Genomic DNA, 17,730 nt, shown 5'->3' with positions numbered 1-17,730 from the left:
ACCATCCCATTCAGCTTGATATGTTAAGTTATATATGTTTTAGATTCCAGGTTTAGCTCAGCATTGAGAATCCAGAGGCAGAATTAGATCTGACTTCACGTTTTCATTTATGTAATGCTTCATTACCTTACAATGATCTCACTCTAATTTTGTTGGTCCTATTAGATGCTGAAACTAAGATTTTGTTTATGTTATTATTGTATTGAAGCTAATCTGCTATTTATTTTAAATTTAGTAGTGGAGGCTGAAGAGATGGCTCAGCAGTTAAGAGCACTTGTTCTTGCAGAGGACACAGGCATGTTTACTGGCACCTACAGGACAGTTCACAACTTTGTAACTCCAGTTCCAGAGAATCTGACACCCTCCTATAGATTCTTCAGGCATTATATACATGTGGTTCAGATAAATATGTAAATACATGCAGATACAACCCTCATACACATAAAGTAAATAAATAAACTAAAATAGCAAAAATAAGTCTAGTAGTATTTGCTTTACAAAATTAAGTGAGGCTATCCTAGGTGTGTGTGTGTGTGTGTACACTTATATACATATGCACAGACACACATGAAAAAATGAAAAACGAATGATAATGAATATATGTAATTGCAATTATGGGAGTCATTCTAATTGGGCTAGGACGGGAGTTCAGTGTATTTTTTACTTGCTTTTCCCTGATTCCTGAAGAAGTTGAATATTCTTTAATTATTTATTGAACATGTTCATTTCTTCACTTGAAAATTAGTGTGCAATTCAAGTGTCCATTCATTGATATAACTATTAGTTTTTATATTTGATATAAAATATTATATTTATATTTAATGTATATACAATATATACAAAATTGTATAATGCATACATTTTGCTGGAAAACATTTTCTACCTTTCTTCAGACTCTCTCTTCAGTGTGGTGGTGGTTCCTTTGCTGTGCAGAACCATTTAAATTTGATGCTATAGGGGTTTAAATGAGAATGTCCCTCATAGGCTTATGTGTTTGATGACACTGTCTGGGGAGGATTATTAGTTGTGGCTTTGCTGAAAGGTGTGTGTCTCTGGAGCCTGGCTTTCAGAGCCAAAATCTCACCCCAACCCCCTTACAGTTTGCTCTCTGCTTCACACTTGAGGTGGAAGATGTGAGCATTAAGCTTCCAGTTCTGCTGCCATGCCTGTTACCTATTGCCATGCTGTCCTCCCTACTATGGGCTCTAACCCTCTGAAAGAATGACATAAAATAAACTCTTTTTCTTCTATAAATTGCTTTCTTTGGTCATAGTATTTTATCACAGCAATAGAAAAGTAACTACCACAGGTACAATGCCATTTCTCAATTTTCGGGATTATTTCTTGAGCTATTCTTTTTGTAACGTTCTTGTATATCCCTTTATCTTGAAATTTTTTCTATATTTTTGTCTAGAAGTTTTCAGGTTTTGATTTTTATGTTAAAATCTTTGATCCATTTTTCAACAGATTTTTGTACTGGGGGAGAAATATAAATATTGTACACGTAGATCATAATACAGTTTTCCCATCACCATTGTTGGTTTTCCCCAATGTATACTTTGGACACCTTTGTTAAAAATTAAGTGACTATAGCTATGTAGTTTATTTCTGAGTTTTCTTCTTCATTTGTCTAAAATGTCTGTTTTTGTGTAAGTAGCAGGCTAATTTTATTACTCTGTCTCTGTTGTATAGCTTAAAATGAGTTCTTATTGCACCTTCATCCTTGTTTTTGTTTGTTTGTTTGGTTGGTTTGGTTTGATTTTATTCATAATTTCCTTGATTATTTTGACACTTTTATGTTTTAATATTAATTTATTGATTATATTTTTTATCTCTGTAAAGAGTATCATTGTAATTTTGATGGGGACTGCATGAATATGTGTCAATGACAACTCTGCCAATCCATTATCATGGGAGAGTAGTGAGAGCCATACTGAGGAATATATATATATATATGTATATATATATATATTATTTTCTTCTTAAAACATTTGGTTATTGAGTTTGTTTAACAAATGTTCACGTAGTAGGTATTTCATTTTATGCATTTTTCTAGATTGCATTTATCTTGAAAATTAAGGTCACGTCTTTATTAATATTTGTGTTCTCGGGATTTACATATTATTTAACAGATAGCAAGTGTGCATTCTGTTGCATGTTTTAGTAATCTAAAGTGAGTGAAATATATTACCAGTCATTTTCTCAAGAAATTTAGCCACAAAAGGAAAGAATGTTTGCTTGTGCAGGAAACAGGATTCAAAATGGAGAGAAATCTTTTGTTTTGTTCTTCAAAAAACTCTAAGCTTTATAGACTTGAAATAGAATGTAGTCAGGAAAGAAGCACCATAGGAATAAGTGGAGATAAAGCAGAGAAAGTATACAGGATACTTCTATATCAGGTAAAGGATACAAGTAACTGATTTTGTCATGCAGTGGGCAATATTACAGTAATTTAACTCGTTTTTTATTTAGTCACATAGAATGTTTCTTAATTATAATTATGCATTCATGGCTATCACTACAAATAAACCCAGTTCAGTGCTTCACTGCCTTATATGTGGGTTACTATGGTGAACTGGAATCATTTTCACTCTGCACAGCTTCATCAATTCAATATCTTCCTCACTCGTTGCCTGGTTGAGTTCTCTTTCATTTTTTTTTCTAGAAACAACCCTCTAATAAAGAATCCAAAGAGTGCATTTCCTGATTTCTAATTTTAGTTTGGCATGTCAATCTTTTCTGATGGATGATGATTTTGAGATGTCCCTGTTCCCATCCAGCCTAGTTTTCTTTATGGGTTTCATTACTAAATGATGGCACATAGCTTTATTCTGTTGCTGCAGTAGCATTTGGTGAACTGAAATTTGTTTCTTGAACTGAATTCAAGAGTGCAATACCTCCTGTTTTTTAATCAGGAGGAAAAAAAATGTTGCCATGGAGCTTTTCTCTTAAAAAAAAAAAAACTGTTTCCAAAGAAAATGTCTTTATTGTATTATTTTGTATGCATTCATTCATGTGCGTGTGGTGCCATAGACATAATTTCTGTTTAATGTGACTTTATTCTTATGTGTAGGCTCACTGATAGCTTATAGGATATTTGTGTTTTCCAATCTGTTGTTTTTGCTCCGAGCAAAAATTTACACAGCCGATGAGAATATTTTGACAACTCTGTTTATATATCCAGGAACTTGAACTTAGTGTAAATTTTCTGCCTGAAATGACCCAATTTTATAATACAAAATAGAATATTTAACATTTATAATGAACTGATGTAGTTACACCAACATGACAAATAATAAAATTTTTATAGATTCTAATATATAAAATCATAGTCTAGAAATATCATGATTGTAACATCCTTTCATTTACAAAAACTGCAGATGATATTTACTAAAGCTAAGTTCTGACAAGTGTTAGGAAAAACTCTAGTTCTGTATTAAAAAATAGTTCAATTTAATTTTTAAAAGAATGTTCCAGTTAACATTTTTTATTTGAGCCTTCAAACAGATATATTTTTCTCAAAAGTTCTTCAATTTTTGATACTGTCAATACATATTTGCCTAAATAGGTAATTTGCCTACATAGGTAATTTCCAATGTTTAATCATTTTTATACTATAGTCTATAATTTACTCACACTTTTATATAATTTACTATTTTATTAATTTCTACATAAATTATACAAATATATAGATTTTAAAATTACATAAATTATACATAAGTGCATAATTGTTTTATGTAATCCATTGTTATTCATATCACCTAATTTTATTTTCAATATTTAATTTTTAAGATTCTGGTCTTAGACTGGAGTCATGGCTTAGCAGATAAGAGCATATATTGCTCTTTCAAAAGAGCTGAGCTGAGTTGAGTTCCCAGTAGTATGTCAGGTGGCTCACAACTACCTGTAACTCCAGCTCCAAAGGACCTGACGTACTCCTCTGGCCTCTGCAGGCATACTGACGCTTGAACATGTGGCATTTACCCACAAAGACACATAGACATACATATAAATAATTAAAAATAAATCTAAAATGTTCTAGTCATATAAAGAAATGTATGTGGACCAGGCATGGTGGTGAATTTCTTTAATCCCAGCTGTTGGGAAGCAGAGACAGGTAAATTCCTGTGAGTTCTAGGCCAGCCTGGTCTACTTAGTGAGATCTGTTCCAGCTAGGGCTACATAGTGAGACCCTGTCTGTCTAAAAAAAAAAAAAACTAAAAAATTATTTAAATTAAAAGAATAAAAAATGGTACATGGAATTTTCCAGCTATCCAAGGGTGTGTGTGTGTGTGTGTGTGTGTGTGTGTGTGTGTGTGTATTTAAAAGCTAGCTTATCATTTGCATGGATGTTTTGTAAACTTGAATACATAAAAACCCAAACTTATTTAGCAAAAAGTCCTGATCTGTTATCATTTATTAAAAATGCCTTTATCACCAGGTGGTGATGGCTTATGCCTTTAATCTCAGCATTTGAGAGGCAGAGGCAGGTGGATCTCTGTGAGTTCGAGCGCAGCCTGGTCTACAAGAGCTAGTTCCAGGACAGACTCCAAAGCTACAGAGAAACCTTGTTTTGAAAAACCAAACCAAAAAAAAAAAAAAAAACTTTATCATAGAAGCAGTAAAATAGAGTTCTGTGCTCTCTCAAAGCAGAAGGGAAGCAATCTGCATTCTATTAAGTGCTGTGGTTTTCGCAGCTTTTCACTGAAGGATTGAGGCTGGTTTGATAGGATTGATTATATTGACCACTTTATGGGTCGATTCCTGAGCAATTGAGTAGTTGATTTGATTGGGTCTTCTGAATGGCCAAAAACACCAGATGGCTTGATTGGAACAACGACTGAAACTAGCAACTCAACCATGAAAACAGTTGGATCAATGGCAATGAGTTAACACCATCCAACTTTTCAAATAGCTAAATTTAGCTCCTTCAAACTCTGTTTTTATTCCCTGATTCAACTGGCATTCTGAGTCATGATATCTAGTTCAGAATTAATACTGTCGTGGACAACTTTAATCGGCGATATGTTCAACTTTTCTACAATGCAAAACAACATTCTAAAGGGTAGGGCTATTAAAGCAGCCAGAAAGAAAAATAATAAATTGTTAGTGCTATTGAGAAACTTTGAAAGCATGCCAAGCTGCAATGATGATGGAGCATTATATGAGAATCTATAATGAATTTATAGAACAAACATTGTGACTCATAGCTGTCACACAAGAGCAATTTTAAAAAGGAGTCCTTGGGAAGTGGATGCCAGGGTTACTTGCTCTTTTATACATTGAAGTGAGGTTCTTATCTTAAATTTTTAGTTTCAGAAACCGATAGTATTAATAACCACAAAAGAAAGAAAAGTCAGTATTATAAACCAAAGAATTACATTGTGTGTATGTGTGTATACCTCTATGTGATTATGCATAAGACTTTGGTGTTCTGCACAAACAATAGGAAATGGTAATCAGAACAAATAGCGGTGTTTCTGGTTATTATATTTCTTGAGGAAGAAAATAGTAGGCCCATGGAATCCACAAACTTTGAACTACATTTTCCTAAGCATTGGTCTCCCTTTGGATTTCCTTTCTCTTCTAAAGGAGGAATACTTAAGAGTCCATGTCATTCAGGTTGTATTTCCTGGCTTTTCCATATCAGACATGTTATCACCCCAAGTTTGTCATATGAAAAATATTCTCCTATGTTTCAGGAAAGACTGGATCTGAGAAGCTATCCATATGAATATCGGTGAGCTGGGATTCAGGTTCCTCGTTATACAAGGTAATGATTGATCAAAGTGCAGCTTGGTTTTTGAAACCAGTTCCCAACAATACTATAAAGAGTAGTCTATTAGATAATGCATTGGTTAGAGTTCTCTAAAGGAACAGAATTGATATAATAAACACACAGACCATAACACACACACACACACACACACACACACACACACACACACACATTGGAAGGGGATTTATTAGAGTGGCTTACAGTTGCAGGTTGTGGTCAGAGTAGTCCAACAATGACTGCCTTCTGACAGAAAGCAAAGGATCCAGTAGCATTCATGAGACTGGATAACTCAACAGTCCCAGTCTGGCGCTGGAGTTTCAGGGAGGTCCTAGAGAGCTGCCAATCTTCACTCTGTGTTAGAATCCTGTAGAAATAGATTGTAACACCAGTCAAGGAATGCCTCAGGAACAGGATAGATAAATTTGCCATTGAGAGTGAAGGTAAGCAGATAAAAAGTAAAAGCTTCCTTCTCCCATGTACTTTCATGTGAGCCAACAGAATGTATGGCCCATATTTAGGTTTGGTCTTTTGACCTTAAATAACCCAACTAAGAAGCCTTGCAGTGGTGGTGCATGCCTTTAATTCCAGCCCTTGGGAGGCAGTGTCAGGTGGATCTCTGAGTTCAAGGCCAGCCTGCTCTACAAAGCAAGTTACAGGACAGTCAGGACTGTTACACAGAAGAACCCTATATTCAAATACCAGGAAAAATCCAACTAAGAAAAATTCCCCACAGATCCATCCAGCTGTTTGGGTTTTAGTTAATTTCAGATACAGTCAAGATGACTACAAATATTAGCCATCACAAGTATACCCCTTGTTAACTGACATACAATCATATCTCGTTGTGCCTTGCTTAATTTCCAAATGAAAACAATAATGAAGACATAATTACACCTAACATAACTAGCACATGTACAACCACTAATGTACTATACATATTTTAGAGAGAGTAGGTTACAATGTCCCTTTAGAGATATTCTTTTAGTATTTCAAATTTAAATATGACAACCACTGATGTAACATTATGTGATAAAGACAAAGAGGAATAAACACAAATATCTACTTAATATATGTATATATGCACAGCACATTCTAAACAAAATATGATAGGAACACTTGTCTCAGTTATAATCCTTGTTTCTGCACCTGGTCTCATGGCATTAGCTGATATTTATAGCTGTCTTCCTCTACTATGCATTCTGTATTTACTCCACCATCAGCAAGCACCTCAGAAGGTCTTGGTTCTTTTTCCAGAAGAATGACCCATACTTTCATTCCTGAAGGGTCTGTGCCCTTTGTCTTCCTGCCTGGATTAGGTTTTGTAGCTTCCCATTGACTTTAATCACAGGATATGGTAGCACCAAGTCGTGCCCTAAAATATATCTAGTGCTTTAGTCATAATCTTCCTTACCTCCATTGTGGAGAGACAATCCAGTTTCCCCATGGTAATCTTGATCAATCATTCATCCTAAGACTGTTATTCCTTTCTCAGCCTGTTAGTATAAGGGCATCAGAAGTCCCAAGTGACCAGTGGGAGATCTAAGTTTTCAGTTCAATGGAATGCTTTGTGTATCTCCAGGAAGAAGTACTCCCCCATCTCAAACTAAAACTTCTGGGCAAGCAGAACTCAATGTCATAGTATGAGGAAACACAACTTTCCTGAGTCTATCACTAGGGAGGGATAGTGAGTGGAAAGATTTTCTTTGATACCCCTTGTTTCTTAGACCTGGATATGGGAGAAACCATATACTGTATATTGGATAATTATTCAATGCACCTTCTGGAAAACCCTGCTCTAGCTCTCCAGGCTACTGATACCTAATTGACATGGTAGTTGTGCCTTTAAGAGGTTATTCCATAATTCTATCAGGGCAGCAACTTGTCTTTAGTTAATTTGAGGTGTAGTCCAGTTGACAGCCAAGATCAGTCATCATAGGTAGCTGCTAATAGATTGGGAGGCACAAACAGAAAATAAAGGAACTTAAAGCAGATTTCATAAAAGATCATGCAGGGTGGGAATTTGTCCATTCAGTTAATAACACTATCTATCCAGTGCTAAACAGTATGCTAGATATAGTATTATCTAGCATAATATGCCATAATGCCATGTTTAACACTATAGACATGGTCACTGAGAGCCATTGATAGGATAGTCTTCAAAATATACTTGCAATTCTAATGTGTTTGATTGAGAAAATTCAGGAAAGGTCACATTATGATGAATGAATAATGGAGACCAGAGGTACCTTTAGATTGACAGCTATAAAATATCTCTAGGCAATGAATACTTGAGAACTGAAGGAGGAATTAGTATTTTTCAGCTAATAAGTGGTAAGTGCCCCATGAAGAATGCACAAGTGCTTTGAAAGAAGAAACTCAAGCTGTGCATGGTGGTACATACCTTTAATCCCAGCACTGGGGAGCATAGGCAGGCAGATCTCTGAGTTTGAAGCTAGCCTGGTGTACATAGTAAGTTCCAGGACAGCCAGGGCTACATAGTGAGGTCCTCTCTCAATGAATACATAAATCAACAAATAAACAACTGAATTAATAAGAAGAAGACTCATAGCTGGAAGGCAGAAAGGAAAAATGATAGTAACTCAGGATAAACCAAAAGACATCAAATGTTGCCAAGTCAGGCAGGGTGCATCATCTGTACTATGAATTATAGGATATCGGCAATCGAAATGTATTGTCTCATGGTACTGGAGGCAAAATTTTCCAAATCAAGGTGTTAGAACAATTGATTTCTTCTTCAGGCTATATCCTAGTTTGCTTTCTATTCTTGTGATAAACACAATGATCAAAATCAATGAGTAAGAATAAGTTTATTTGTCCTACATGTCCTGATCACAGAGGATGACTGAAGTTAGTCAGGTGACTCCAGCTCTGTCAGGGTGACAATTAGCTAACTAGTACAGACTATGAAAATGATCTGCTCAGAGTCTCTTGCCTTGACTTTAGGCAGTCATCTATTCTATGGCTCTCCACATTGTCTTTTCACCATACATGTGTTACTAGCTCCATATTTTTCTTTCTTTAATGAGGACATCAATCATATTGCACCAGAGACCATTCTAATTACCTTATTTGATTATTTCTGCAAAGACCCTGTCTCCAAATAAGGTCACATTCTCAGTCACTAAGGATTTGGGATTGAGAATATTGATTTCGAGAAGAATACCAATCAGTCCATAGCACATGCAGATATGTTAAGTACTTTTGACTCTTTCCCAAGTGCCTGGAGATATAAAATACTGTTTGTGTAAAGTCTATTGCAGATGCTAATATTATTTTCTGATTCTATAACAAATTTTAAATATAATTTGATGACATACATTACAAATTCATTAACTTAGAATTCTAGAAGTCAGAAATTAAAAAAATCAGTTTTGCTGGGATAAAATCAAGTAGATAATCCATTTATTCATTTTTTTATGTTTTTAGACAACATTTTCATTCCTTGGCTGATACTTCTTTATTCCATTTTCAGAGTCAGCCATACAACAATGTAGCTTTCTCTCACATCTCTAATCTCAGCAACAACCATAGCATCTTCCATCTTTTCCCTAATATGGACCCTCTGATTTCTTTGGAACATACCGAAAAGGCTAAAAATAATACCCTCCTCTCAAGATCCTTAATTTGATCCCTTCTACAAAATTCTTTGCAGAATAGCAAAATGTAGTTACTAGTAGATGTACATGCTTTTGAGAGCTGGATGTAAGCGTCTTATGTGTGGAGTGGTGAGGGATGAGTGTTTTTCTGCACAGAAAGGGAAGGGGATGTTAAATAGTCTACCACAGTAGTCAAGAGTGAAGACCAAAAGACAGTTAAGAAGGTCTTGGACTGGACGTCAGTGAAGATGGAGGAAATTTTTCCAATTGGATAATTATTGGTGATAAAATTATCAGGCAATGCTAGTGAGTAATACTAATTTTAATGCTAATACCTAGTATGGGAGCAGATGAAAGTGATAGACTCACATATACCTCAGTTCAATTTTAACATACCTTTTGGCTATTCTGAACCTTATTTTTATATATGGTCACTAAATATTACATTTTAAAATATGTTCCCATATATTTCTAAAAATAGCTATGCCTGCATTCAAAAGGAAGTTTCATTTCTATGTTTATTTTGGTACAGGTGGAAATCTTGTTTTTAACTTTTTTGATGCATTGTATAAAACAGTTTGCTCAGATTTTGAATACTTATGAATAAATCATTTGAAATGGCCTACTAAATTTGCTATTTATCTCATTAAGTTTGAAAATGAAAGCAAAAAGAAGTTAAAGGGTTGGAAAATAAAGTCAATTAGCAAATGAAAATTGGTTGAGTGTTCAAAATGAATCAAGTATGGGTGACATTGAAAATATTAAGAAGAATAATTTTCTTGAGCATATGACTGAACCTAGAACACATTTTGAATAGCATTATAGGAAGGGAGGCTGTATTTTAGTTGCAGATAGAAAGTAAAATGGAGAAAACTAATGGAGATGGACCTCTGGAGAAGTTAGTTTGACTGATTCTTATAGGAGGGAGCTCTGGAGAATGAGAAACAAGGGACTGTATGTTCTGCTCATTATAGATTCATCCTCAGGCAAATATAGGCAAATAAACACTGAGCATCTTACTAGGTTTGGCAAGTCTGTGTGAACATATCCTAGGATCACATTAAATTAAAATTTCCTTCAGATAATGCTGTGGGACAATGTTTTTACCCTGTAAACATTTGTTGTACTTGTTTAACAAAGCACTGATTGGCCAGTAGCCAGGCAGGAAGTATAGGTGGGACAACCATGCAGGAAGTAGAGGCAGGGCATTGAGAACAGAAGAATTCTGGGAAGAGGATTCTGCAGTCTGCAGTCATGACCCAGCTGCAGAGGAAGCAAGATATGACTACCTCACTACAAAAGGTACTGAGCCACATGGCTAACTCAGCCAAGAACTATGGGCTAATGTAAGTTATAAGAATTAGTAAATAAGAAGCCTGAGCAAATGGGCCAATCAGTTTATAACTAATATAGACCTCTGTGTGATTTCTTTGGGACTTAACGACTGTGAGAACTGGGCAGGACAGAAGCCTCAGACAACAAGATGAAATAAACATAAGCTAGATGGTGGAATACAAGTTTCTAGCATTCACATATACATCAGTTTGAAATGCATATAAGAATTGAGTGTTTTGGTCTAGCCAAGCACTCAAACCTCCACTAATAGACTAACAAAAGTTAGGGAATCCATGTGAGAAAATGCATTCCTTAGGATAAAAGAAAAGATGTGTTATGGAAGGTAAGAAGGAGAGTTTAAATGAGTATTGTCACATAACCACTAAACCCAATTGGTACATAGCATAGAGACACAATCTCTACATAGAAGAGTAGACTAAGTATCCAAGATCACTGCACAGTCCTTCCCTAGTGAACCCTAGCACCAGTCTGGATACCATAGACTCAGATTTCTATATAGTTCCCATGACACGTTGGTTTCTATAACATGGGGATTCAGGTTTACCATAGTACATTAGATCATTGGTCTCAGGCCACAGGCTGGCAATTAAAAAACCAAAGTACTAGACCTGTATCCATATGTACTGTTTTTTTTTTTCTTCTTTTTTTTGTCAACTCAACATACACTAATTATGTATGGGAAGAGAGAAGTTCATTGAAGATTGCTTCCGCCAAATTGCTCTGTGTGCATGTCTGCGGAGCATTTTATTGGTTGTATAAGAAAGCAGGCTGAGAAAGGCATGGGGAGCAAGCTAGAAAGCAGAATTCCCCTATGAGTCCTGTCCCTGCTCCTGCTTGACTTCCTCCTCTGACTTCCGTCAATGATAGACCATAATTAAACATGGAAGCAAATAAGCCCTTTCCTCCCTTAAATCCATTTTGGTCAGTGTTTTATCACAACAATAGAAAGCAAACTGGGGCACTTAAGTTCAGGCTTTCCAAAGTATTAGGCCAGACACATAAGTCTGGATTTCAGTCTTATCCCTTTGTACCAAGGTCCTAGGTTCACCCAAGTAGACACTAACACCAGGTCATCCTTTGTAGACTCCAAGTCAGTATTATCCATGTGGACTTAGGCTAAAGGCCTATCCAATGAATCTAGGTCTATGCTAACAGATCCCACCCAAACAACAGTTACTGAATATGACTGAGGAGAATGTCAATACGTGACTCTTATCAAGTGAAAGAAAGAATCAGCGAATATGAACCCAGACCACTTGAAATTACATGAACAGAAAAGAAAACAAAGTGATTATGTTAACAATCATAATTTATTATGATTCATGGCATATAATAATTTATTACTTGCAGTAGGATAACCTTCTTGTACACTGTAAAGATTTGTCATGTGAACTGGTTTAATCAAACACTGATTGGTCAGTAGCCAGGCAGGAGGTATAGACAGGGCACCAAACTAAAGATGATGGGAAGGAGAAGGGCAGTCAGGAGTTGCCAGCCAGACACAGAGGGAGCAGGAGATGAACGTGCCATGCTAATAAAGGTACTGCCATGGAGCAGAGCATAAATAATGAATGTGGGTTAACTTAAAATGTAAGAGCTAGTTAGTAATAAGACTGATCTATTGGCCAAGCATTTATAAGTAATATTAAGTCTCTGTGTGTTTCTTTGGGAGTTGCTGGTGGGACAGAAACTTCTGCCTACTGTTGGGGAGTATTATTTTCAGGTGTGTGACTTTTGTTTACGCTGCATTTGTTTAACTCTCTGAAGCTATGTTAAGGTGCCTGTCTAAAACACCTGATGATCCTAATAGAGCAGAACAGCCAATCGTGAGGCAGGATCAAGGATAGGCAGGGCTAGTAGGCAGAGAGTATAAATAGGAGAAATCCAGGTGTAGAGAAGAGGAGCAAGAGAACAAGGAGAAGAGGACATCAAGGGCCAGCCACCCAGCCACCCAGCCACCCAGCCACCCAGCCACCCAGCCACCCAGTCATGGAGTAAGAAGGAAAGAACGTTATACAGAAAGAGAGAAAGATAAAAGCCCAGAGGCAAAAAGTAGTTGGGATAATTCAAATTAAGAAAAGCTGGTAAGAAACATCTATTTCTGGCATCACCAGCTTACTTCAGAGATGATGGGGACTGAAGAAACTCCTTATGGAGTTTGCTGTCATTGTGACAAGATTAGCCATTTAGGCAAGAAGCTGCTCTTGTTTGGACTGCTTGACAGTATATTGTATAAACTGTACATGCAGGACCCACAGGAAAGGGACCAGTGACCTTTGTCATTTTGAAAAATGTGGCATGGTCCTTCAGGATTCCTGCTTCACAGAAGAAACTGTGAGACATTTTGAAGGACATGGAGGAACGTGACTGAAAACTGCCAATATAGGCAGGACAGTATTGCAAATTTCTTGTTTCTTTGAAAAATCTTCCAGATACTATGGATCTATAGGCTGAAGATGGATGACCCAACATTGCAAAGGAACTTTAGGTGACTGTCCAGGTAGTCAGACGTCTCTCTGTGTCATTTCTAGAGTTTTTGGAAGTTGTTTGCAATGCACTTTTTGTTTACTGAAATAATAATATCTTTCTGGTATCTTTGATAGAATTGAAGACTTGATAGTTATAGTTTCAGTTTTACTTAGATATGATAGTATGTAAGTTAGTTATACAATTTTGGATTTACTAAGACGGGATCAGACACAAATTAATTGGAATTCAGTACATTGTGAATGTAATCTTTACTTGATAATTTGTTCTTATTGTGTACAGTCTTGCTATGTTCAAGTTAAAACTTTTCATTTTCATTTAGAGAGAAAAAAGAGAAATGTTGGGGAATTTTATTTTTAGGTGTGTGACTTTTGTTTATGCTGCACTTGTTTAATTCTCTGAAGCTGTGTTACTGTGCCTGTCTAAAACACCTGATGGTCTGAAGCACGATTAAGAAAAACTCAAGAGACATAAGAGCGAAACAGTCAGCCACTGTTTTTTACTTCTACCTCAGTCTGAAATGACTGTCCTGCCTCCAGGAATCTCAGAATGAACCTGAGACAGAGAAGTGTCTCCCCCTGCTTTATAATCCTCTCTAGTTTTGGGATTAAGAACATGTACCACTACCGCCTGGTTTCTGTGGCAAGCTAATATGGCTACTGGGATTAAAGGTGTGTGTCATTGCTGCCTGGTCTGTAAGGCTGGCCAGTGTATGTATTTTACTTTCTTGATATCCCAGAAAGCCTTATTTATTAAAATACAAATGAAATTCCACTACAGTGATCCTAATAAAGAGCTGAATTGCCAATAGTGAGGCAGAAGCAAGAATAGGCAGGGCTAGCAGACAGAGAGTATGAATAGGAGAAATCTGGGAGGAGAGAAGGACATCAGGGGCCAGTCACCCAGCTACCCTATCACCTAGTAAGAAGGAAAGAAAAGTATACAGAAATAAAGATAAAAGCCCAGAGGCAAAAGGCAGTCAGGATAATTTAAGAAGAGCTGGCAAGAAACAAGCCAAACTAAGGCCAAGCATTCAAAAGTAAGACTCAGCCTCTGTGTGTGATTTATTTGGGAGCTGGGTGGCAGGCCCCACAAAAGAGCAAAAGATCTTACTATAGCCTACAATTATTGATTCAAACAATATAGATTATTTGTGTAAAATGGAATATATTATAAAAGTAAAACATTGCGACAACATCAACTAAATAAGCATATGCATTTTAACAAACTAGACAGAAAAAAATAGAACGAGGAACCCCAACCTTATTTATTACCCAGGTACGTGACACATACCTTTATTCCCAGCTTTTAAGGTGTGTTTGTCAGGGGGGGAGGGGCACAGGCAGGTGTATTTCTGGGAGTTTGACACCAGCTTGCTCTCCATAGTGAATTCCAGACCAACCAGATCTGCATAATGAGACTTCGCCTCAAAACAGAAAGAGAGGGGGGAGGGAGGGGGAGAGAAGCAACAACAAAAACCCACTTATTTATTGAATTAGTGACAAAATCTTCTGAAACCTGGAGAGATGAATGTTCAGAGTGATAAAGCACAAAAACTTAAAATAGATTAAACATAACAATATCTTTTTTCTCTTTACGTTTCTTTCTTTTTTCTTCTTTTTCTGGTTTTGTGAGACAGGGTTTCTCTGTGTAATAGCCCTGGCTGTCTCAGAACTTGATCTGTAGACCAGGCTGGCCAAGAACTCACAGAGATCTGCCTGCCACTGCCTCCAAGTGCTGGGTGTAAAGGCATGTGCCACCACTCCCAACATTACCACGAGGAAGTAGGATCTTCGAAAGTTCAAGGTCAGCCTGGACTACAGAGTGAGTTCCAGCACAGCCAACATTATATAAAGAAACCCTGTCTTGAGAAAGCAACCATCCAAACAAAACAAAGAACTTCATTACACTGGTAAACGCTGAGCACGAGTTCATTCACTCAAGGTAATATTATAATAACTTGCTAATCAATCATAATGGAAAAATAAGTAAACTGTGATATCAATAAGATACACTATAGAGAGAAATATAAAATGTCGAATTTTTATGAGATTTGAGTCAGGTGAGTTTGAAACAAGAGTCCTAAAAGAGGTTTTTATGAAATCTTTATGAAGAAATAGTGTAAAAAATACAAATGATAAAGTAATCCAAGGGTGTTTATTAAAAGGAAAACCAAAGCTTATCTTTGATTCTCACATTCAGTACAATTGACAGTGCTTCTGGTCACCAAAACATGCAATACTTTCTCCATCAGATACCAACTGAGTGTCATTCAATGTATCTCCATTCTGATAGCAATTGGAGTGTGTGCAGAACTCTTCATATTAAGGGCTCAGTTTCACAGTTGCTGTCTTCCATTCCAAATGCCCACCAAAAGTCCCAGGTTGTGAACTGTGATCATGGCTGGCGAGCTATAATCTGTGTTCTCCTGATGCCCTAATAAGATTTTTTTTAAAAAAAGAATGCTTTGTAGAACTCAGAAAAACACTGTAGTTAGATTTACACATTTATCATAGAGAAAACAACAATATATACAGATGAATAGCTAGATGTAAAAGGCCCTTTGGGCAAGGTATATAAAAAGGGTTTTATAGCTTCCTTGCCTTCTCTATGTGTTCAGCAATGTGGAAGCTTTCTTAAACCATTTTGGAAGCATTAATGGTAGCTTTCAAAGGTCAAGGATGGGACAAAAAGTTCCAGGGCATTGTTTATTCCCCTAGCAATAACCACATCCTGATACTATCTTGGAGCTCCCACTCATCATTTATCTCATTAGTGTATAAAGTGATACTTTTCACCTTGAAGCTTTCAATGGTTATAAAGCTGTAGTACCGATACAATGATCATCAAGCACAACTACCATGTAAGACAGTAACAGAAAAAGGAGCACAGTAACTACAGTCAAAAACTACAAAATTACGATAGTGAAATTTTAATATTTCTCTTGATAATAAGTTCTTACAGTAAGCACTTTATGTATTAACTATCTTAGTTATAGTTCTATTGCTGTGATTAAACACCATGACTAAGGCAATGGACGTATAAAGGAAGCATTAAGCTGGAGACTTATAGTTTCAGAGAGTTTGATCTTCATGATGTGGCAGTTGGTGGCAGGCAGACAAGTCAATAGAGCAGTAGCTGAGAGCTTGCATCCTGATCTACAGGTAGGAGTCAGAGAGAGAGACTGGACCTTGAGAGGGGTTTTTTGAAGCCCTAAAGCCCTCCTCATTGATACATTTTCTCCAACTAAGTCATACCTCCTAATCCTTCCCAAATAGTATACCAACTGACTATCAAGCATTCAAGAATATAAGCCTATATGAGGGTATTCTCATTCAAACAACTACCTCATTAATAGACAAAATTCTCCAACCGAAAAACATGTGACAGTCTTTAAAAAGGAAAAAAAAATACAGGATCAGTCAAACTGGTGGCACTTGTCTTTAATTTCAGCAATCATGAGACAAAGGCAGGTGAACATCTATAAGTTCAAGGCCAGCCTGATCAACATAGCTAGTTCCAGGACAGCCAGGGTTATACAGTGAGACCCTATCTCAAAAATACGAAAAACAAAAAACCTAAACCCAACTGCAAGCAAACAAACATTAGATCCAATGACATGCTGCCTACAAAGAGACTCATTTCAGTTTTAAGAAAACATATAGCCAGGAGGTGGTGGAACACATCTTTAATCCCAGCACTCAGGATGCAGAGGCAGGAGGATCTCTGTGAGCTCGAGGCCAGCCTGATCTACAGAGTGAGTTCCAGGACAGCTAGGGATATTACCCAGAGAATCCTTGCCTCAAAAAACCAAAATAAATACATAAATACACAAAACAATAAAACAAAAAACCCATATAGGTGATAGAGATAGAATGCGATATTCCATGTAAATTAAAACTAAAATCATGATGGAATGAAAAATGATTGTCTATGTAAACAGAATTCAAGAAGAGAGAACAACTATATTTTATCTGACAAATATACTTTAACTCCTAAAATATAATAGGAGACCAATAATGTGTCATCATATAATTAGAAAATGAACAAATTTTCAAGAGAAGATAACCACTGCAAATATATATATATGCAACAATCATGCCAGCATATATATATATATATATATATATATATATATATATATATATATAATGAAAATGTTCATTGAAATGAATAAAAAATAGTATTAAAAAGATGACACTACTTCACATCAATGGTTTCATTATCAAGCAGAAAAAACAATAAAATAAAGAATAGTGCTGAACGTATTATAGAACAAACATATTGAACAGATACATATGGGACATTCTATACAACTGTAGTTGAACAGGCCATTCTAATCATATATGGAACATTCATTATGATATGTCATATTTTGGACCATGTAAAAATATTAACACATTTAATAATGTTGAATTTAACATAATTAACACTAAATATGGGGTAGGATGTAGTGATTGGGAAAAACTGAAAATTTATAGGCTTGTGAAC

Source organism: Microtus oregoni, unplaced genomic scaffold (genome assembly GCF_018167655.1).
Source record: "Microtus oregoni isolate MIOR12 unplaced genomic scaffold, Mior012 000080F_ref0000499, whole genome shotgun sequence".
In the NCBI taxonomy this organism is placed as follows: domain Eukaryota; kingdom Metazoa; phylum Chordata; class Mammalia; order Rodentia; family Cricetidae; genus Microtus; species Microtus oregoni.
The sequence above is the reverse complement of the archived record's forward strand: the minus strand, read 5'-3'. Positions refer to the sequence as shown.